General features: G+C 56.0%; 1 protein-coding gene across 2 annotated transcripts in view; it reads right to left on the minus strand.

The window, feature by feature from the left end:
* The window catches only part of SLC39A11 (solute carrier family 39 member 11), a 267969-nt gene that overhangs the window by 145461 nt on the left and 100321 nt on the right, over positions 1–22187 (minus strand). For both annotated transcript variants that reach the window (XM_064676146.1, XM_064676144.1), the window contains exon 14: positions 21034–21505. The gene's annotated coding sequence lies outside the window, so the exon portion shown is untranslated. The remainder of the gene's footprint in view (positions 1–21033; positions 21506–22187) is intronic.

Here is a 22187-nt window from a genome sequence, read left to right on the forward strand (position 1 = left end):
AGCCACCTCACCAGCCCTGCTGGAGCCCCTGGCACCAGCTCCCACGCCCTGAGCTGGTGATTTCAGCAGGATTTGCCACGCTCCAGGCACTGGAATGCACTGTCACTGCTGGAAATGGAGAAAAAACTCCAGCCCACCCAAAAGTCAGATCACCCTGAGATGCCACTGTCCCACATCCCTCAGGCTCAGGAATTTCAGTCCTGCTCCATCCTGGCCTGGGGACAGAGTGGAGATGGATCTGCAGATCCAGGCACTTTCCCTCCTCACCTCGGGGAACTCGCATGAATTTGAAAGTTTCCTGCCAAGCATCCATTGTGCAGATGTTGAATATTTGGCAGGGACCTCGAACAGGCTCCCTGAGGTACTAAGGAAAACTCTGTGGAGCACAGGCTCTGGCTGAACACTTCCCTGCAAGCCCTGGACCCACAGTGGCCCACGAAGGAACACCATGCACGGGAGCAACACCTGGGGGGGGAGAACAAATCCCTCTGCCTGTGGAATTTCCATCATGACACACTTTGCTAATTAATTTGGTCCTGGCCCCACACGAGCAGGGATGAGCCAGAGCATCACTTCCAGGGGCCCAGCTGCCCGAAATCCATCACACGTCTCAACAGGGCGGATACTCCGAGCAGAAACCACGGGAAAGGGGCACAGGCAGGTGGCCACGACACACCTTCCCACTGCCCCGGCTCACAGGGGTTTAGGAACTGCAGGAACAACAGGAGCAGAGGGACTCTGCAGCAACACAACCTGCTTGGCAGCCCGGTTTAGTTTACATGAGCACAGCTGATTTTCCTGGAAAAACAGCATGAAAAGCAAGAGGAGAAGCTGCCCAGGGATGAGAGCAGAGGCACGGGGAGCTGCTGGGGCTGGGCAGGGGGATGAGCCCGGTGTGATGTCCCTGAGCAGCACTGGGTGCTGAGCTGGGGGACCCTCTGCTGCCCGGGGCTCATCCTGCACCTCCCAGCGACGCCCTCCCCGAGCTCCCCGCAGCCCCTCGCAGCCATGGGAAGGGCAGAACACGATCCCCTCGTTATGTCAAGCTCTTGGCAAGCTCCCCCCCGCCTCCCGACGCATCCTGTTCGCCGCTTCTGCATCCGGCTTGGGAATTCCAGGAACATCTGCGCGGCTCCCTCGCCCCACCGCACATCTGCGTGTCCGTACCTGCCGCGCCCCCGCCCCGCCGAGCCTCCCACGCCGAACCCCCGCATCCCACCCCCACCCGGGCTGGCAAGAGCAGCAAACCCTTCCAAGCATCGCCCCGAGTCCCCCCAGGAGCCAAAATGTTTTGTCCTCGGGGAGTCCCCTCGGGTAAATAAATAAATTGGGTTTGTCCAAACCCATTGCTCCTCGTAAACTCTGCTGAAATGTTTGGGGAGGGAGGAGAGGGAAAGTGCACGTGGCCATGTGTGCAGTGTCCTCCCATCTCCTGAGCAAAGGCTTGTCCTCTCCAGGGGAGTAACCAGCAAAACCAGGAGCATCACTGTGATCCCAGGGAAGAGGCAGAGATGACGCAGCTGCACCCCTGGGAGCACACGGGATGCTCAAGGCTCAAATCAGAGCAGGGATTTGGGAAAGGGAGCCTGTGAAATGCCACTATAATCCTGCCCTGAGTGCTCCAGGGCACAGCAGGAGGGCTCGACAAGCCACTGCCAGCACAGCAGGAGAAACCTGGGGAATACTCTCCTCTGCTCCCTGGAAGTGACAGCTCCTGCAGGACACGGCAGCACCGGCCCAAGGTGCAGCAGCAACAGGATGGAAGCCTGGATGGCACCTACAGCCTCCCTGGAAAAGCTGGATGAGCCAGGGCTGACACAAGGACAGCAACCACAGCACTGCACAGCACACTAAATACCTCCAAGCTCCTTCCCAAGCCTGTTTTTCCAGGCTTTTTCACCACGGAATCCTGGAATGGTTTGGGTTGGAAGAGACCTTAAAGCTCATCCAGTGCCACCCCCTGCCATGGGCAGGGACACCTCCCACCAGCCCAGGTTGCTCCAAGCCCCATCCAACCTGGCCTTGGACACTTCCAGGGATCCAGGGGCAGCCACAGCTTCTTTGTTCCCATCACACAAACCACACTCCAGCAGCTGAGGAGCACCAGGGCTGCCCACAGGCACCATCCTCATCATCACCCTCACCCCATGGGCACGGACCAAGCACCAGAGACGGGCACGGAAAGCTGGGTTTGGTTCCCAAGGGGGAAGGGAAGGTCTGGCACGTGGCACAAGAAAAGGAGGCCTCTCATTTTCGAGCTGCTTTGGCTGCTGCAGGTAAATGAAGGGGAATGGGGAGATAAGAGGGAGAGGAAGGGACACACAGCCCCGTGCCCCGGCTCGGGAGGGGCAGTGCCCGTTCCTGCCCCTCGGGAATGACACGGGGAGAGGAAGACAAAAGGGACGCTTTGTGGAGAGGCTGAATTAATTCAGCTCCATGCAAAAGGAAATTTGTTCCCTCTGCCAGAAAGGAAACAAAGTGGGGCGAGCAGGGAAAGGGGCGGTTCGGCTCGGCCTGGCTCGGCATTCCCGAGGCAAATCACCCCCTCCTGCCAGTGCAGCCAGCACTGACCCCCTGCACCACGCCAGGGGCACCGTGCCCCCGCCAGCCCACGGCCCAGCACCTCCAATTAGGATGCCAGGGGACAGGGAATGAAAGGGAAGAGAAATTCTGCTTAATTGAGAGGCTGCAGCCAGGCCCTGCTCGCCCAAGATTACCCAGAGGAATGTGAGTCTCCCTTGCAGTGGGGTCACTCGCTCGAGACAGGAATGAATAGAGCAGACTCCAGGCGAGAGAGGAGAAGAAAAAGAGAGATTCATATGACCTGGATTTGGGGTTGGGATGAGATCTGGTGACTGCCTGAGGCCCGCAGAGTGGTTGCACGCTCCTGCCCCGCTGCAGCCACACTTGGGGTCTCCTCCAAAAACACCAATCCCAAGCAGGAGACCTGCTCCATCCAAACCTGCTCCATCCAAACCTGCTCCATCCAAACCTGCTCCCTCAGGAGCACCGGGCTCCTCATGGCCCCCAGGGAATGTCATCAACACTCCCCTGTGGATCATCTTGGATGAAGGGACTGTTACTCTGGCCCAGACTTGGCAGCCACGATAAGTCCATTTCTGCTGGCTGTTCCCATCCAGCTCCCACAGAGTTTTCCCACCTTTACCTGCCCTCTGTACCATTAAAAACCATTTTGTTTTGTATCAGCAGGTCGGCAGAGCTTCCCCATCCCTCAAACCTCCTCCTCGCCAGCAAAGCTCCAGCTCCAAGGAAAGCATCCATTTTTATCCACAACCCTTCTGTTCCTCCTCACATTTCTAATCCATTAGGTTTTTCTTCAGAAAGAAAAACAATCTTCAGAGAGGGTGTGAAGGAACAGCAGCACCAAAATCTTGCAAAACTGCATTTCACAGAATCATGGAATGGTTTGGGTTGGAAGGGATCTTAAAGCTCATCTCATTCCACACCCCTGCCAAGGGCAGGGACACCTTCTACTAGACCAGGTTGCTCCAAGCCTCATCCAACCTGGCCTTGGACACATTTCAAGAGTATCAGCACCTTTTGCTATGAACAGTTGTCCCTCCTGTCTCCTCAACTCTGGAAAAAAAATGCAGAATCATCCTCAAAAATTGCTGTTCCTGACTACATCCAAGGGAGTCATGTGCCTGGAGAGGGGGAAGGCAGCCCCCAGAGCAGCCCTGCCCTACCCTGGGCCATTCCACACGGAAGCACATCCCGAGCTAACGCCACCTGCACCGGGATAAAGGCGCTTTGTGCAACACACACATCTCTCAGCACGTTCCCATAGGGAATTTGATCAAATTGGACTGATCTCAGCAGAGCTTTGATCCCCCCTGCTCCCAGCACAGCCACAGATGCCATTAGAGGGGTGGAGGAGGCAAGAAAACATCACCACAGAATCCTGGAATGGTTTGGGTTGGAGGGACCTTAAAACTCATCCAGTGCCACCCCCTGCCATGGGCAGGGACACCTCCCACTAGCCCAGGTTGCTCCAAACCCCATCCAACCTGGCCTTGGACACTTCCAGGGATGCAGGGGCAGCCACAGCTTCTCTGGGCAACTTGTCTTGCATGAAAAATTAAATAAACCCAGCTTAACCTCTTGGTCAGGGGCAAGGCCGTGCCCCAGAAATGAGCAGGACCTCAGGGTGGGCACCCTCAGGGCATGGTGGCCTTGTGGCTGCCATGCCCCAGGGCACTGGGCTCCCCTGGTCCCCCAGGCACACACTTCCCTCCACCCAGCACAGCAGGGATTAGCCCTCAGCCTCACAGGGATGAGCATCTTCCCATCACAGGATCTCAAAATATCCACCTCACAGCCCCTTCCCAAAGCTCCTCCTCCTCCTCCTCCAGGACCTGCTCTGCAAGGACCTTGAGGTGCTCACAATAAACGTGGTGGCTTAAAGATTCACCCAGATCCAAGGAAAAGAAATAAAAGGTTAAACAAGCAGAGAAAGCAATTGCAGGTCCATCCAAGAGCAACATCGTTTGGCAACTTTGTTTGGAAAAATTAATAATTCTGCAGAATTTCAAGAGGAGGGAAGTGGATGGGGAGAGGGAGAGAAAAAGCAGCCTGAAAACCCAGAAACTCCCTTCAACTTTTTATCCACAACCAAATGCAAAGCTGGGAAATAAGCAGCAACACAACACGTTGTTGATGACTTTTCCATTAAATACTCACATTTAAACCCCCTCTTTGTATTCCAGCCTTTGCTTGCAGCCTCAGCAGGCCCCACTTCTTTTCCCCCCTCCCCCCTCTTTTTTAATAATAATAATAAAAAAAAAGTTATATGACTTTAATTAAATGCACTTATTAAAAGGGTGAAATATTTGGAGAGGCTGTTTTTACGCTGGAGGCACATTTTCCAGCGTGCTGCAGAGTGTCTGCATCCGCCCGCCCCAGGCCAGTTTTAATGCACAAATAAATCCCCACCTGAAGTGCTGACAGGTTATTATGCAGTGTGGCAGCCAACTAAAGTAAACACAGGGGCACAGCTTTAACCTCTTGCAGTCGCAGAGCCTCTCCCCCGCCGGGCAGGGCTCAGGTGGGAAGGACCAGCAGCAAAAGCAGCATCCTCCCTGTGCCCCCCCAGCCCCCCGGGACAGCCCTCAGCTGGGACAGGGCAGGGTGGAGCATCCAGCACATGCCAACCTCTGCCAGCCTTGCCAGCTGAGGGATCAACCCCCAGGAATCAGTCAATCAGATAAATAATAATAAATACTGATAAAGTCACAGGGTCCTGAAGACACTCCAGGGGTGGAGCCCCTCTGCTCTGGAGACAGGCTGGGAGTGTTCAGCCTGGAGATGGGAAGCTCCAGGGAGACCTTAGAGCCTCTCCCAGTGCCTAGAGAGATCTTACAGAAAAGATGGACAGACATTTTACACAGGCAGATAATGACAGGGCAAGAGGAAAGGTTTTAAAATAAAAAAAGGGGAGATTTAGATGGGATGTGAGGAGCAAATCCTTCCCTGTGAGGCTGGGGAGGCCCTGGCACAGGTTGCCCACAGAAGCTGTGGCTGTTCCATCCCTGGAAGTGTCCAAGGCCAGGTTGGATGGGGCTTGGAGTAACCTGGGCTGGTGGGAGATGTCCTTGCCCATGGCAGGGGGTGGGATGAGATGGGCTTTAGGGTCCCTTCCAACCCAAACCATTCCATGATTCTGTGAGAACACAAAAGAACTGCCTGTCCCAGCTGGAATGCAAGGCTGGGGAGTTGTCAAGTGATGGAAAACATCCTCTCCTGTGGATGCCTCCCAACACCAGCCCTGAGGGCTCGAGTGCCTGGGATGCCAGGCTGCTGGACCTGACCCCCTTCGTGGTGGAGACAACATCTCCCCTGTAACCACAATGGATTTGCATCCATGTTTCAAAAGCCAAGCCCTGGGTTTGCATATTCCTTTGTCAGCGGTGAAGCAAAGATGGAGCAGATAATGAACAAACTACAAACAAATACCAGGAGGAAGGAACCAAACCTACAAAGTCACTGCTCTTTTTCAGGGCAGCTCCCCCAGTGCTGTGCTGGAAGATGTCCCTGCCAGCCCGGGAGACACGGGACTTTCACCAGAGCTCCCACATTTGGAAACGGCAACTTTTAATTGCACATATCCACGTCCAGGCACCAAACGTGCTCAACTCCCAAACCTCCCACCGCAATTAACAGCCACTAATGACTCTGTGCTCAGGCCCTGCCAAAGCCAAACCGTCCAGGCAAACTCACAGCTCGGCTGCCAAGAGCAGCACCTCCCAAAGCCAGGGCCACCTCTCCCAGGCTGCAGAGGATCCAGGGAGATCTTCTCCCCTGGGGATGAAAAGATGCTGAACCACCTCCCTTTCCAGGGAGACAGAGGACGCCGGTACCAAGAGCAGCATCTCATTCTCTTGCACGGTGCAGAAGGAATTCTCTGCCAAAAGAAGTGATTTCCAGGGAAGAGCTGGCGCTGGAGGAGCCCCTCCATCCTCCCACAAGGCTGCTGGACACCACAGCCACGCACAGCCCCAGAGCACCAGCTCATCCTCCTGCATGAAATGAGGGATCTCGGCCCCTTCCAGCCCGTGGGTCACTTGGCCAGCACGTGGCAGGAACAGGCTCCAACAGAAACATCCCTCTTGTCTTAAAAAATTAAGGCCTCTGCTTTGCTCCCACATCTGACAAGACGCCGCATGCTTTGCTAATCCTTGGAGGAGATTAACTTTTTATTTAGAATTCCTTCCTCTAAATGTGGCAATTATGAAGGGTGGTGTTTTTTTTTTCCTCCCCTTCTTTAAGCTCTTGGCCAGGGAACACTTTCTCCAAGTTGGCTGAAAAGGGTTAGTTAAAAGTGGATCTCGTCTTACTTCCCCTCTCTGATCCAACCCACGGGAGCCTCTTGCCCAAGGGGATGCCCCTTGTCTCATCCATCAGCCCAGTCTGATGCCATCCATGTGAAAATCCAACCTGGCCTTGGACACTTCCAGGGCTGGGGCAGCCACAGCTCCTCTCACCACCCTCACAGCGAATTTCTGCATGGAAGTACCAGCCCATTCCCGTGCAGATCCCGTGCCTGAGCTCCAGGGCAGCTGTTCCCACTCAACAGGCACAAAGTGACTCCAGCAGCAGTGGAGCAGCTTATGGGAAACTCAGGGAAGGATGCCCCAAACAGAGCAAAGACAACCCTTCCTGTACACCGAGAAAAAGGGGGGGAAAAAAATGTATCAAGTGCCTGTAGCTGTCAGAAAACATTTCTGCAGCTTTGGCAAGACAGACACAACTAATTTAGCTGAGGTATATTAAGCTGTCAGTCTGGATGATAAGAATTTAATCACTGGGAGCAGATCAAAGCTCGGCAGTGCTATCGGGGGTGGGCTGGACACAGGGATCAGCAGAGCAGGGGTGTGCAGGCACTGAGAGGAGCAGGAAAAGCCTGTAAGGTGGGAACAGCCCCAGTGTGCTCCCAGGACATCACCTGCCCACAGGGATTGTCTCTCCCCAGGATGTGGGATCACTGCTGTGCCACAGGGAGCCAGAGCTGAGCAGTCCCTGCTGTGACCGACACCATCAGCTGGGCTCAGGGCTGGAGCCAAGGGAGGAGATGCCAATGGAGAGGGAGGATGAGCCATTGGCACTCCCATGGGAAAGGCAACGGGCTGCAGAGACCCTGCACCCCAACTCTCCAGCACAGGAGGAAAGTCTTCCCTGTGAGGCCCTGGCACAGGTTGCCCAGAGAAGCTGTGGCTGCCCCATCCCTGGAAGTGTCCAAGGCCAGGCTGGATGGGGCTGACCACCATCTCCACGCTGCCTATCCAGGTGGGAAACGGCATCTCCCATGGGATCTGACCATATCTGGGCCCCAGCAAACCCAGACCTTGCTCCTGGAGGGACAAGCACTCTGACACTCCCTGCTGCAGACCCCTGGGAGGTGGGCACAGGATGCCCAGTGGTGCTGAGCAGGGACAGCACAGCCAGGGAGCCACAGCCCCTGCTCTCCCAAGGGCCCCAGGAGATCTGTGATACAAGACAAAAAGTCAGGAACATGGGGGGATTCTGGGGGTCGTCCTGCACATGGACAAGAGCTGGATGATCCCTGCGAGTCCCTTCCCACTCAGGATACCCTGTGATCCCACAGCATCTCCAGTCTCAGCCACAAGCGGAGAACAGCGGGAGCCCGATGGCTCAGCACAGCGTTTCTCAACACTTCCAGAAGCAATGCTCTGCAATGCTATTTTCAATCTCTTTTTTTTTTTTTTTTAATTTGCAGAAGTCCAGCCCAGACTTCAGCAGCTCCAAAGGCCACCAGAGCCCCCAGCGTGCTTCCCAATTAAGCGCCGCAGCCGCCCCCGCGCCCCTGCCCGATTACCCAGCGCCTGTTACATAAACCTAATTAGCAGGGCTCCACTTGCAGCATGGCAAATGGCTCCACTAATCCGGGATTTGTTCTCCTAGAAACTAATTTAATCATACAGTGCCAGCCAGGCTGCTCACGTGGCCGAGGGCGAGAGCAGCCCCCAAATCTCTCGGCCCCCAGTAAGGAGCCATTAGGGGTGAGCCAAGCCCCGCCGCCACAGCAGAGCTCCTGGGGACCCTAATCCTCTGAAACAGCCCCAGACAGGATCTACTACTTAAAAAAATAATGAAAAAAATAAAATACCTTAAGAGAGATTTGGGGAGAAGGGCTGTGATTAGGCTGGAGCAAACCTGCAGCCTTCAGTGGTGCCCACGTGGGCGAGCAAGGACCCAGGACCAACAGCGCCTGCTGGGGATGGTGAGGAGGTCACAGCCCCTCTGATGGGACGTGGCACCTCATCCCACAACAGGCAGCACCTCTGCTGGATCCTTCAAAAGCCCTTCCAAACAACTTTTAAGCTTGTGGTATATGAAAGGGAAGTTCACGTGCTGCCAACTTCAGCAGAAGCAGCTCTTACTTAAACTAATCTTAATTAAGGATCTCCAGGATAACCCAACATCAATAGCAGGATTCCCCAGGCACGGGAGGACAGCAGCAGCACACTGTAATTGTATCACTCCTCAGGCTCAGTGCTCTTTGCAAAATCAGGATTACTTAAAAAATAAAAGAATCCTGAGATTCGAACATAAAGAAAATTCTCATTATATCCCCTTTTATTTGCTCTCTGGGCTGTGTTACCACATGGACACAGCTCCAGGTCCTCACACTGAGCCCACCCAAGCCCAGCCCAAGTGAGCAGAGCCAGGCCCAGCTCTGTGAGGGGTTTCACAGGGCACCCACTCAGTGTTTCACAGTTGACACTCCTGTCTCTGGCCAAGTGTAAGCGTTTTTTTCCCCTAGACTGTGGAAAGGTGAAGCAAGGACATCTGCAGCCAAGCAGCATCCAGGCTTCCAGAGCCCTGGCAGCACTGCTCGCTCTGCAGCAGCTTTAATTTATAACACACTCATGGTAACTTGGAGAAAGGCAGAAATTGGACTCCTAATCCCTAAAATTAAAGAGAATCCAGAAATCACAATTTGGGAGTTTTCTTCCTTCTGAGCTTTCCACCAGACAACTTGTTTCTGGCTTAAGAAAGTTGGCTTTCACAGACAGCCTTAAACAAGTATTAAATCCAACACTGACATATGGCTTCATCATCCCAGAGGATCCCAAAATGCCTTTTGCAGGGGAAACTCCACCTCCTGGGCAGGCTGGGAGGACTCAGCTCAGAGCTCCCGGGATCTCCCACCCCACTGGACTGTTCGCTGCAGGAGCAGGTCTAGAAACCCCTTTGTGCTTCCAGCACGACGTTCTCCAGGTCAGAACAGAGCCAGGGGCACCTGAGCCAGGCCCGGGGAGGGGACCAGGGGCAGGGCAGCCCTGCCCCTTCCCCACAGGTGAGTTCTTATCACGGCGGCACCACAAACGGGCCATAAAGGGTTGGGAGGGGACAGCTGTGCCCCAGGTGTGCCCCAGGTGGGGCGGCTCCCTTTCATCTCACCCCCCTGTTCAGCCCAAACCCTGGCAAGGGCTGGAGCGTGGCAGGAAAAAAACAGGCCAGGCCTTCAGGCAGATGGAGCCCTTGGGAATCATTTTCCTCCCCGGCATCGGTTGGGCACAGGAAGGCAAGCTGGGCTCTGCTGGCACACATGGTATGGCCCCTGCCCCATCCCAAGGGATTGAGGGTGGCTCCAGGAGGGCACACTCGGCTACGAGAGCCCCACCAGCATCTCACAGAGGAAGGACGTGGCCATGGGACCATTCCACAGGAGTGGAGATGGCACAGACCTTCCCTACAGGGCAGAGGTGGGGTAGGGAGGGATGAGTCTCCCACCAGGCCTGGCAGCTCCCAGGGCACCTGCTCCAACCCTGGCACACAACTCTGACACACAGCAGAGCCCAGGACTCCCCAGCCTTGCCCAGAGAAGCTGTGGCTGCCCCATCCCTGGAAGTGTCCAAGGTCAGGTTGGATGGGGCTTGGAGCAACCAGGTCTAGTGGAAGGTGTCTCTGCCCATGGCAGAGGGTGGCACTGGAGGGCCCCCTTTCAACCTTAAAGCCCCCTTTCAACCCAAACCATTCCAGGATTCTATGATGGACATTTGGTCTCTACTTCCTCCATCCTGAGCCAACTGTGCCTCCACTCCCAGCCCAGTGTGGGCAGGGGGGGACAGTGGGGCACCAAGCACTCGGTCAGCTCTGCTCTGCTGGGCTTGGGTGAGCACCTACCAACATCCTCAAGCTTCAGCAGAAGAAAACCCAATAAAATTCAAACACAACCTTAGAACAAGCAAGAAAAAGAGAATACAAAAGTGGGAAATACAAAACCACAAAGAGCGGAACCTCCTTTTGCGGCCAGACCCTGCCAGAGGCACCTGATCCTGCTGGCATCCCACTGGCCACAGCAGAAGCACACGCAGAGGGCAGAGGCTGCCCCAGACTCGTCCCTTTCAAGCCCCAGGTGCCAGCCCTGCCCCACGAGGGGCTGTGCCAGCACAGCCAGCTGTCACACACACCCCTGGGCCGGAGCTGCCCACGGCCTTGGCGTGCAGCGAGCAAACAGCGGGTTATCTCCCCTGGGCAAACAGCGGGGTCATTGAGTGACGGGCTCAGACAATGTTTAATTACCCCCATCGTGGGAAGGGGGCAGCCAGGGGGAGGCACAAACTGCGGGGGGAATTCCGGAGCCGGAGATGAAACGGGAGCTGCGGGGGCGGCGCTGACGAGAACAGCCAGGTGATATCCCAGGTGATATCCCAGGTGATATCCCAGTGTTTGCTCAGCCAGCCCAGCTCCCCACAGCCCCCTGGGAGGGCACCCACCAGCTCCCACATGCCAACAGCTCCAAAGCCAGGATGTCTCTCCTCTGCCAGGCAGGGAGCTGTGTAGGGCCAGGACTCATCTCCTGGGAGGTGGGAGCTCCAGGCTGGAGCAGGGTCTGCCTCTACATCAATTCGGTGGATCCAGGAACTTTCAGTGCTGGATCCCCATCTCAGCAGGACCAACCTTAGACCTGCCCTTTGGGGGGGTCTGTTGACACCTTAAAACCTCTCCCAGAATCCTCTCCAGCCCCAGGGAAGAGCAGAGCCTGGGGAGGGCACAGCACCAGCACAGGGGCTGCAGAGCCTCCTGGTCCTTCACATGCCCTGCTGAGCCAACACCCCTCGAGGAGTTTGGAAACCCTGGCACAGCAGGGCCACGGGCACCATCCACACACATTCCCGGCAGGAGCTACCGAGTGATTAATCACGGTTACAAGGCTGCACCAGACAGACAGGAATGTGCCATGAAGGGCAAGGAGCACATCAGGGAAAGGTGTTAAAGAGCCCAGCAGGTTGTTTATAACCTGCCATGAACAACTGATTAACCATTAATCCTCTGTTAGCGCTGCTTTATGAGCCAGGGCTCCCCCCAGCAGGGACCCTCCAGCTCTGCAGAGCACTAGAGGCACCTGGGCAAGAAACCTTCGAGCACAGAAGCTCCCTGCTGCTGCCCTCACCCCCTGCCCAGCCAGGCTCAACCCCCACGGGCCATTTTGAGGTCAGACTGGACATAATCAGTGAAAAAAAAGGCAAGAAATCCCCCCAGTCAGATGTTTGTCAGGTAGCTCAGAGCTGGAGATGGACCATGTCCAAGGGAGGGATCACAGCAGGGTCCTGCTCTAAGGGGGTTTCCTGGTGACATCCCTTTTCAGGTGCCACACTCCTGACCTTGAGCTTCCCAGCACCACCCCTCTGAGAGCAGCACACCTGAGGTCTCCCAGCTCCTTCCCAGCAGCTGGTCCTGGCATGGCATGGGCACAGAGACCAGCACAGCCTCTCTGCAGCAGCATCCTACCAGGGATGCTCTCAGCAGGCCTCAACTCATTTAAGGAGAACAAGGAGTGGCTTTGTCAGATGCATTTCCAGAACCTCTCACTCTGCCCTCGCTCCAGGGAAGCAGGAGGCAGCTGGGATCCCTTCTGCACATGGGGAGAGGGCTGAGGGAGCTGCTGGGCAGGACTGGAGGTGGGGAACACAGCAGGGGCTTCACATGGAGGGGGGGAAGCCACCCTCCAGACACCACATCCCACTGTCCTGCAAACGATCCCACCTCCCCAGAGCAGCCCAAGCCTCTGGGAACAAGTTTTGGGAGGTGGAGAAAGCAGGTTTTATGAGCATCTGGCCAAGCCCTGGCCAAGAGGGGGAGGTCAGCACAGAGCTCACTCCACCAAGTGCTGGAAGGGATGCCAAGAACCAGCAGCACAAAATGCTCAGGCAGAGCTTTGCCCAAGTGTCCAACCAGGAGATTCCCCAGCAGCACCAGTGTCTCACACTCCTGCCTTCAGGCTCCTCTGCCCCTGCCCCTTTGGGTTTTTAACTGTATAAACTGGATACATTAACTGTATAAATTGGAATTAATTCCCAGATATCCAGCAACAGCTGTTTCCTCTCACCCGATCCCAACAGACTACAAAACTCTCCCAAACTTTCCCACCTCAGACCATTCACCTCCTCAGCACTGCCTGGGACAGAAGGGAAGCCATGGCCACACAGCCCTGCCTGTGCCCAGGGTGCCCAGCTCCAGAGCCAGCCATTCCCACATCCCAGCTGGAAAAACAGCCCGTGCTAAAAACTGACTTCAGGTTTACTTTGTCATAAAAGTCACACACAGAGCTCTGATGTCTCAACTCAACAGTTTGGGGCAGTTTGAACACAAAGCTCCTTCACCTCCAAGATGTGTCACCATCGAGAGGAACCTGCTCCCCACCTGCTCAGGGATTTGCCTTTGCTTGCAAAGATTGGCTTATCACCCCCATTCCATGGCTTCTCCCACCCCATCCCAGCTCAGGCACAGGGCAAACATCAGGAAATAAATAAAAAAATAAATAAATAAAATAAGATGGAAATGTCACCAGGCAAAACTCAAGGAGGAGGAGGAAGCTGTGCTCCAAACCCACTTTGAGGGGTTCACAATCACTGTGGAGCCTTTGCTGCTGGAGAGCTGGGATGTCACAGACCCCGAGCTCAGTATCCTACTCCAGCCAGGAATGTTACACATGGGCTCTTGAGCAACTTAAATGACTTGCAAGTCCCAGCCTTCTTAACCAGAAGGCTTTAGAAAATCCCAGCCCTAATCCTCCTGTGCTCTATGAGCCGCCCTTCCCGTCTGTAAAAAGGGGATAATATCTTCCTGCCCTCAGGAATATCCCTCACACCGGCTTGGAGCTGCTCAGACACTGCCCTGCAGAGCCTGGAACCAGCTGGGCACGGAGCTCTGGGAGGAGCTGCCCCCCAGCACAGCTCCTGCAGCACCTTTCCTGGGAGCCCCTCCAGTGCTCATGGAAATGGGAAAGCTGCATCCAGAGATATCTGTGTGCCCTCCCCAGGATCAGGAACAGCAACCCAAGGCCATGGCTCTGCCCCTCTATCCCAAACACAGCACAGGGCAGATGACAAGGAGCAGAGACACCAGCCCAGCCGTGCCAAGAGGGCTGGCACAGCCCCCACTGGGCTCCACCACTCCCTGCATGACTTGAGATACGTTATTTCCTCCTCCAGAGCCTCAGTTTCCCCTCCTGAATAACGAAACGGAAGCAAACACCACTTCACCTGCCTGCCCAGAGCGGGGAGCAGCCCCAGGCAGCCAGGGGTTTGGAGAATCCTTGGAAACCAGGCAGGGAAAGCGTGAGAAAAGCCGGAGCCACCGCAGCTGCCTCTGCGATGAAGAAATCGAGGCTGAGTCAGGGAGTGGGAGCCGCGTGTTCCCAGGGCCAGGAGCACACAGCAGACACCCGACAGACTGGTTCCCAAGGAGGCATTCCAGGGGTGATCCCACGGGGAACAGACAGCGGCACACGGCTAACGGGGACCCTGCACCCCGACACCCCACCAGCAGGGCTGCTGGAGGCAATTCCGGATCCCCCCCTGCAGGGGAGGTGGGATGCTGGGGTACACACACCACACCCACACTCAGAGTCTCCCAGATGAGCATTCCCAACCCTGTATTCCAAACTGTTTTATCCCACAGACGCCTCCTGCAACAGGAGGAAGGGAAAAGCCTGGCTCAGCCCTGCAGAGAGAGGGCTGCCCCCGGGGGGCACACAGTCCCCCTGCCCTTCCAATCCCTCGTCCCCCTCCCTGCCCACACCCCCTCGTGCAGCGATATTTGTTATTGCTGCCCATTTCCTAAGCTCCAGCACATGATGCAAGAACAAAACCCAGCACAACCTCACACATGAACACCCAGCCACAGAGCAGGGATGTGGGAAAGTGCCTCTCTGCATGGAAAAGCGGGATGAGGGCAGCAGCTTATCCCCCCAGGATGAGCACTGGCAGCAGGGACAAGCCAGACTCTTCAGGAGGGGTGTTGGAGGTGAAAGAAAAACAAGTTGCTTGTCCCTGTTTCCCCAGGGACTCAGATGAGTCACTGTCCCATGACAGTGCCAGCAGCCCCACAGAACTCCCAGCATTCCATCCTTTCACAGTTTTACTGGAGACAAAGTTAAGAGGATGCTGGGGCGGATGGAGGAGATCCCACTGTGTGCAGCAAAATCCCTTCTCAGCCCCAGCCTTTGCACCCTTTATTCTTTTTAGCATTTACAAATCTGATCCAAATGCCAACCTGCCCTTTCCTCCTGGGAAAGGGAATTCCCCTGCAGCCAGGCCAGCCAAGGCTCCTTCCCAAGAGCAGAGAAAAGCCTGGAAGCAAAGGAACTGCAGGAGAGCAGGTCACTAAAAGCCTTTGGAGCTTGAGGCAGTTCCTGCAAGTGCAGGAAGCTTCAAAAGGAAAAGCAAGTGTTGGAGATTCACAGAATCCCAGAATGATTTGGGTTGGAAGGGACCTTAAAGATCATCCAGTTCCAACCTCCTGCCATGGATTTGGTGGCCAAAAGCCACCAGCAGCCCTGGAAGAATGAGGGAAAACAAAGCAGGAAAAAGAGGGAGGGAGGGAGGGGGTGAGTGGGACAGAGAGGAGGGCGAAGGATGGAAAAGGAGGGAAGGATTTGCTGGAAGCCAGATCTACAGCCTGTTCCTGAAACTTCCCACTTGTGTGCCGGGCACTCCCGAATACTAATCAGAAGTGAAAAAAATATCAAACAATTAGGAAGGAAAGTCTCTTGGCAGGGTTTCTCCTGGAGACGTCGGGCTGGTTTTGTTTATGAGCTGGAGGAAGTGGTAACCGCTCCTGTTTGTTCTTCGGAAGAAAAGAGAAAGCTCCAGTGTTTTAATTTCTCCGCTGAAAACCCTGGAGATTTGGCCTGAAACGGAGCAGAATGGCTGATCTAGATTCACCCTCAGCCTTTTGTTACAAGAAAATATTTTAGTCATTTTCTCCCTCCCCTTCTGCGTGGGGAGAGAGAGGGGCAGTGGATACAAAGCAGGCATTTTTGTTCCCAGAAAATATCAATGAAAAGAGCATTCCAGAGGCCAAGGGCGCAGCACAGCTCCCAGGGCACAGGAGATGTCCTTGCTAGGCAGATGCACCCTCAGGAAGGGCAAAGATATAAACTCAAATACTCCTTTTCTTTATAAAGGCAGGTGAGGCAACACAGAAAGCCTAAATAAAGTTTCTTAGTAAGATTTTTGCCTCTCAGCGACACACACGGGGCTGGGAGGAGGAGAGATCCCAGCCAGACACACAAACTTCATCCACCTCAAGGTGCAACTTGGAGCTCATCAAATGCAAAGTCCCTGTAAAAACCCTTCATTTGGGTTTAACACGGGAGGGTTGAAGTAGCACCTTGGCAAATCGAGCCAGGTTCACTGGGGTTTGTAACAGCAAGCAGAAGGAGAGTGGAAGGGGCACAGCATGGCAGGGACGGGTCCTGGTGGGAGGAAAAGCAGGTCCCAGGAAAGCCTCAGCCCCCAGAGGGGGTGTTGGAGCCCTGAGCAGGGTGAGAACAGAGCTGATGGCTCTGCCCCCAAGGCTCTCAGAGGCCTCTCAAGCACCTCTGCTGGGCAGGCAGCTCGTCCCCAAAGGGAGCAGCCAGAGGAAGGACAAACCATGACACTCCTGGCTAAAAACTTCCCCAAAAACTCCAGGCTTTTAGGTGCAGAACCCCAATGGATTCACCATGGAAACCCAGCCCCGGGGCTGGTAGCACTGCTGGAATGTGCAGTTGGCCCCAGCCATGGAGGAGGGAGCCTGGACAGTGAAACCTTTGAGCGTGGACGGTGCCGAGCAGGCAGTCTGGGGCTGCTCTGGAAGTGCTTCCCAAGGCAGCAAACCCGCCGGGTTATCCTGCGATAATTCACCCGCTCCCAGACGGAGCTGCTGGAAGCGGAGCCAGAAAATGCTCCCAACCCTCCTGCTCCCGGGGGACTTGGAGAGGGAGAGGCAGAGCAGGAGCTTTCCAAGCTCTTCTCTGGGAGAAGACAGCACATTGAGCCATCCCTGGATCAGCCTCCCAGCTCCAGGAATGCCATGGAGGTGACCGGAGTGGAGTGTGCTGCAGACAGCAGGGACAGCAGAAGCCTCTGGGTCACACCCCGAGACACCCTCACCCAAACACCTCCCAGGGTCCTCCTGCCCCTGCACACACTCCCCGATTCCCAAGCACCCACATTTCCAGGTCATACTCATGGATCAGGAGCTTCAAATACAGCCTAAGTTTTCCTAAGCGCCCGATGCTTTTGGCTAAAAGCAGATGCATAAATGTCACATTTATCACCCCAGATCAGCTCCCTCCCCAGCCTCATCCCTCACTGCCTCGACACTCTGCCCTCGGGGCGTCAGGATTCACAGATTCCGGTTCTCTAGAATCACGGAATATCCAGAGTTGGAAGGGACCCACAAGGATCATCAAGTCCAACTCCTGAACAGCTCCCTGCTTTCGAGGCCGGACCTCCACGAGCAGCCCAGGAGGTCGGGAATTGCCCTTTACGCGACAGCAGCACCCATTCCCGGGGGGTTCGGATCCCCGTCCCCCAGCCCGGCCGCTCTGGGCGGGCGGTGAAAGCCACCGGCGAAGCGGAGCGGGGGATGGAGCGGGAATGCCGAGGAGCGGGAATGCCGCGGAGCTCCGCTGCCATCCAGCGGCCGCGGGACCCGCGCTCGGGGCAGCGCCCGCCCCGTCGGTTCGCCGAGAAGCCACCGACAACCTCCCCCCCCCGCGATTTTTTACACGGTGAACACCGATTTCATTGTTTTCCCCCTGTATTCCACCTCCCCCGCCTGGTGCTGGAGCAGCCCTGCCCTGTTTCACCAGGGATACGGGTTGCCCCGTGGGTTTCTCCACACCTTTCTCCCCAACCTTTTCAGCTCAGGGAGCAGAGGGCTGGAGCAGCTCTGCTCTGGAGACGGGCAGGGAGAGCTGGGGGGGTTCAGCCTGGAGAAGAAAAGGCTCCGGGGAGACCGGAGAGTCCCTTCCAGGGCCTAAAGGAGCTCCAGGAGAGCTGGAGAGGGACTTGGGACAAGGGATTGAGTGACAGGACAAGGGGAATGGCTTCCCACCGCCAGAGGGCAGGGTTAGATGGGATATTGGGAAGGAATTCCTCCCTGGGAGGGTGGGGAGGGGCTGGAATGGAATTCCCAGAGAAGCTGTGGCTGCCCCTGGATCCCTGGAAGTGTCCAAGGCCAGGTTGGACGGGGCTTGGAGCAACCTGGTCTTAGTGGAAGGTGAGCTTTAAGTCCCTCCCCACTCAAACCATCCCATCCCATCCCATCCCATTCCATCCCATTCCATAGGATCCCGCGGGATCCCGATCCCGGCGCTGCCCCCGCGCGCCCTCTGCGGGCCCCGCCCGGTACTGCCGGCCCTGCCCCGGGCCGCCGCTGGGGGTCAGCGCGATCCCGGGAGCGATCCCGGGGGATCCGACCCCATCCCGGGGGATCCAACCCCATCCCGGGGGGACGCAACCCCATCCCGGGGGGACGCAACCCCATCCCGGGGGGACGCAACCCCATCCCGGGGGATCCAACCCCATCCCGGGGGATCCAACCCCATCCCGGGGGGACACAACCCCATCCCCCGCCCAGAGCGTGCTCCCGAGCTCCGGCCGGGATCCGGCATCCCCCAGCCGGGAGGTGCTCCCGAGTCCCAGCCAGGATCCAGCACCCCCTTGCCCAGGGGGGTCCCCTCCCTCCCGGGTGCTCTCGGAAAGGTTGTGCCTCCCCACCCTCCAAACTGAGTTGGGCGAGGGGGGCGGCCACGGGAAACCGCCCTTCCAAGGGGGACGTGTGGCGCTTGGGGACCAGCACCAGCCGGTGCTGGAGGAGCGGCTGGACTCAATGACCTCGGAGAGCTTTTCCACCCAACCCGTTCTGTGGTTCCCTGAGATGCCCCGGGGCAAAGGGCTGAGCAGGGCCGGTCAGTCCCTAAAGCATTCTGGCCGTTTGCCAGTGGGTTTCCCTGGGTCCCAAGCTCAGCTGTCCCAGCAGCACTGGGCTGCCCTGCAGTGTCCCTCGGGCCAGTTGTACGGGACACATCCTGCTCTGGGGTGTGCAGGGGCACTGATCTGCAGGGAGCAGAGGTGAGAAAGAGCCTGAGATAAGGAACATTTCTCAGTCCAGAGGCTTTTCGAGGGGTTGCTAAAGATCATGATAAAGAGCTTTTGGTGCCTGCAGCTCCAGGTGAGGATCTCTGCAGCTGGACTGCAGTTCATCCTTCCTGCAGGATTTCACCACTAGGTTGGACAGGGCTTGGAGCAACCTGATCTGCTGGAAGGTGACCCTGCCCATGGCAAGGGGTGGCACTGGATGGGCTTTGAGGTCCCTTCCAACCCAAACCATTCCATGGTTCTATGATGCAGCTCCCAACAACCACAGGGAATCTCTCAGCAAAAGGGAAAGATGCAAAAACCAAACCCCAAGTCCAAGTACCAGCCTGGCCCCGGATCACAGCAGCTGCTGCAGAGGAGTCCAACAGCTCTGGGTTGCTTTACAGCAGCAGTTCAGGGTAGAAGTCTCTGCTTTGCCTCAGCACAAGTTGCTCAGCACTCGAAAATGTGGAACTACCAGCAGGGTCATGTGCACAAACTCATCCCTCCTGCCTGCACTTCACAGGCAGGGACAGGAGAGGAAGCCAGAGCCTCATGTTGGAAAGGAATGAAGTCAAGTACTTGGTACACTCACATCATCATCGAGGAAAAACCACAATGCCAAGGGTTTGGGAAGGGACTCAGCTGTAACAGCACCAGTCAGACACAGACAAGGGGAGGAAATCAGAACATCCAGGCTCTGCTCCAACAGCTGGGAGTCTGCAGTGCAGAAGCACAGTCAGCCCCTCAGGTTTGGATTTTCCATCCCCATCCATCCCGAGAGCACCCAGCTGGCAGAGCCACCTCTGGCAAGAGCAAACACCAGATCCTCCTGGATTTGTGTTTAATAAAATGGACAGCAGCCTCAAAGGTCTCTCCTGTGCCCCTGTGCCCACCCTGGCACAGTCCCTGCTCAGCTCCTGCAGGACATTCCACAGCCCCACTGCTCCCAGACAGACACCAGGACAGAGCTCACGTCCCTGCCAGGCTGCATCAGCCTTCTTGGGCTGACTGCCCAGCAAACAAGAGCAGATGAGCCCTAACCAAAAGCAGATATATATTTTTAAAAGCCAAGTCTTTGCCAGCAGCAATTTCCCCTTTATTCACATCTCTGAGTCTCATTCTCACAAAGGAAAGATCACTACAAAAAAAAACCCCACACCTGAGAAAGCAGCTTGGGCAGGGCAAAACACAGCACCTCCTCAGTTTAAAGGGTCAGTTCTGCTCCACGTGCCAAAACCCAGCTGGACCCTCCCCAGTTCAGAGCAAAGGGTCATAAGAGCCTTCACAGGGAACAGGGACTGGAGGGGAATGTCCTCCCCAAAACACACAGGGACAAGAGAAGCCAAGTGTCACTGCAGGCCAGACCCAGGGGAAAGGCAGGACAGCACCACTGGGCAAGGGGCAGCACAGAGGGCAAATCCACCTGCCCTGGCCCAGGGATCATCACCTCCTTCCCCAGCCAAGCAGAACCCCCCATGTTTCACCCTCACACATCCCAACTGCTCCCAACAGCCCCTCAGGCACTTCTCCCAGCATCACACCAGGATGTCAACACCACCACAAGTCCCCTCAAAATCCGAAGCCCTGGCATCACTTTCTAGCAGGAAAGGGGATTTTCCAGCACAAGGAGGTTTACACCACCCTCCTCTCCAAAGGGAACCTCTCAGCTCATCCCTGCATTCACCAGGAGCCCCACGGGACCCTCAGGACAAGCCACACGTTGTTCCCAGTGAGCCTGACAAGGCTCCCATGAGCCACCACCACTGACTTCCACAGGCTCAAAAGTCTGGAAAAGCAGCAGAGCTCCCCTTGCCAGGCAAAGAGGGGAAAACCTGCTGAGGGGCTGCAGCCTTTAACCCCTTTGTTCATTACTCAGCAATAAAACTCCAGGAAGAAAACTCTTATTAGGGATTTCAGGCTCAGATGGTACTAAAATGTTCTTGCTCTGATGGGAACAGGCAGGGGAAGGCAGCTCAGCTGTCAGAAACAAGCCTGTCTGCTCCCACATTCCCTTACAGCAGGTCACTCCATTTGGCATTGTTTTCTCAAGTGAGGGAAAATATAATTTTTACAGAAGTCCCACAGGAAAGTGCTTAAAAAAAAAAAAGAAAAAAATATATTCCTGACTCACCTAAAAGCAGGATTTGTCCTACACGTGTGCGTGGACTCCTTCCTCCTCCAGAGCCACGATGCCCAGAGCAGCCCAGAAAAAGAGGGGCTGTGACTGCTGCTTTTCCACATCTGTCCATCGGGAGACGTCACACGTCCAAGCCAGTTCCACCACAGGGATGCCAAAAGCAGTAATCCACGGGAGCTGGAGAGGAGCAGGGGCTGCAGCCTCCCAGCTGTGCCATTCCCAGCTCCAAACAGAAGGGAGCATCCAAAACCCACGGCAGTCCAGGAGGGTTTATGATGTCAGAGATCCCAGGGGAGAGGAACCATCCAGAGGCAAATCCTCCTGGCTCGGGACCGTTGGTGGAGGGGGAGAAGTCCCAATCCTGCACATGGTCAGGCTCTGGTCTCCTCACTTCTGGCACAAGGACAGTCCCAGGGCGGTTGTGGCCGATGGAATTTGTCGTTCCTGAAGCGGCAGATGCCAAAACCTGCGGAGAAACAAACGTCAGGATGAGGGACTAGGACTGACCTCGGTCACTCCAGCACAGCCAGAGCTGCCCCTTGTCTCCAGCCCCTGTTCTCCTGCCAGCCACAGGGCACCTGAGCACATCCCACAGAGCAACACTGCAAGATATTCCCAAATCCAGCATTAAAATGTCAGGATTGTGCCAAAAGGAAGGAGCAAGTGAGATTTTTCTTGCTGCAGCTGAGCAGAGAGCACTGGCCATGCTGCTGGCCACATCCCCAGGGAGCAGAGAGCACTGGCCAGTCCCTTGCCCAGGTGTTACTGTCCCAGTTGGTCAGTACTGGTCACACTGGTTCCTGACACGTAGGATTCCAATTTAAATCCATCCACAAAAAGAGAGACAGGGATTTCTTTGCAGGGCACCACGTCTCCTCCACACGGCAGCAGTGACAAACACAGCAAACAGCCACAGGGCTCAGAAAGGTGACAATTCCCAAGCTGAATTCCCTCCTGCAGCAGCCTCCGGATGGAACCAGCCCCTGCAGCAGTGCTGAGCCCCCCGGGGCTTGGAGGATCTGCTGAAGACGTGTCCAAGCACAGACCCCTGACTGTCCCTTCCCTTTGGTGACAATCCCAGCAGAGAGCCCAGGACAGGAGCAGCACCTTCCTCCCTGCATCCCAAACCCAGGGAAGTCACGGACACG

The sequence above is a fragment of the Pseudopipra pipra genome, chromosome 19 (genome assembly GCF_036250125.1).
Source record: "Pseudopipra pipra isolate bDixPip1 chromosome 19, bDixPip1.hap1, whole genome shotgun sequence".
NCBI classification, from domain to species: Eukaryota; Metazoa; Chordata; class Aves; order Passeriformes; family Pipridae; genus Pseudopipra; species Pseudopipra pipra.